The 1,312-nt window shown below is 30.9% G+C and overlaps 1 protein-coding gene across 4 annotated transcripts in view; it reads left to right on the forward strand.

Moving 5' to 3' along the window:
• LOC106869748 (uncharacterized) overlaps positions 1–1,312 on the forward strand; it is a 68,536-nt gene that overhangs the window by 3,016 nt on the left and 64,208 nt on the right. For 2 of the 4 annotated variants that reach the window (XM_052969742.1, XM_014915721.1), the window contains exon 1: positions 32–173. The exons of the other annotated variants lie outside the window; for them this stretch is intronic. The gene's annotated coding sequence lies outside the window, so the exon portion shown is untranslated. Of the gene's footprint in view, positions 1–31; positions 174–1,312 lie in introns of those variants that run through there. 4 annotated transcript variants of the gene reach the window in all.

Consider the following 1,312-nt stretch of genomic DNA (forward strand, 5'->3'; position numbering starts at 1 on the left):
ATAGCATTGTGCTTGAGTTTGTTACCAAAGTTAATGTCTTCCTATGTTTATTAATTGATAACCAATAATTTTTAAAATATATATCACATCGAGAATATTCTGGAAATCTATTCAGTTTTGGAACAAATGATATGTTTTACCCAAGGAATTTTCCCTTCCGTTCAAACTAGAAGGTAAGTAAAAAGTTGTTTATCTTTAAAGAAATTGAATTGTAACTTTTATGTATGAAGCGAATTGGAATTCTTTCAAAAATTAAATCTAGCATTCTTTAATAAATATAAAAATATTTAATTAAAAAAATCAAATGAAGAGCCTAAGATTTATCCGAGGTCAAATTATTCATGCATTACAAGTATGGAAGCATTTGGTGAAGTCGATTTCACATGAAAAGCGATTACACACACATCTCTGTTTTATATATAGTATAGATAAGACGGGCTTCTTTCAATTTTAGTCTACAAAATCTACATACAAGGCTTATATATATATATATATATATATACACAAACACTTAGAGAAAGAGAGAAAGAGTGAGAGAGTGATTGCTTGATTGAGTGAGTGAGAAGTGTATTTACAGACATGTACAAAGAAAGAAAAATCTGAATAGAAATATGGCTAAATGAACGGCGTAAAAGCTACTACCACTTGGTTGAAGCAAACAAAATTATAAATGAATATATCTTACACCACATCCCAGGTATGTCTAGATAGTAGAGCAGACATAAAAAAACATAAGAACAAATTCAATAAAGCTTTGTCTTTGGAATTCAGAAAATCTCAGCTATTTTATACAACTAAGCTTTTTTACATTGTTCAAATGTGATTTTTAAACTATGAGACAGATATATTGTCCTCACAAGACACTGTGGCTTCTCGAGCAGACATATTTAGTTTATGCTGTTGTATAGAAACACAACACTTGCAGATGTATCATGTTTGTAAATAAGTGGGTGTTTGCATTATATAGTTCATGTTATACAGACAGTCAATTGTCTGCTTTAAATACATCTAATACCAGCAATACAAAACGACGAGCTAACGGTGAAAACTCTATATGGTTGCTCTACTCACTAAAAATAACAGTCAAATCCCATTTTAATGTCGTCATAGCTGAAAAATAAATAAAAGTCGGAATAGACACGGCTGGAGTATCATTTCAACATAGGTTTGCTTGATCTGGATTGTCCCTGTCTCCCATCATCGCTTGACAATCGAAGTTGGTGTGTTTACGTGTCTTTAACTTAGCGGCTTGGCCAAACACACCGATAGAATAATTACTAGGTAGTATATATATATATATATATATATATAT

Source organism: Octopus bimaculoides, chromosome 7 (genome assembly GCF_001194135.2).
Source record: "Octopus bimaculoides isolate UCB-OBI-ISO-001 chromosome 7, ASM119413v2, whole genome shotgun sequence".
In the NCBI taxonomy this organism is placed as follows: Eukaryota; Metazoa; Mollusca; class Cephalopoda; order Octopoda; family Octopodidae; genus Octopus; species Octopus bimaculoides.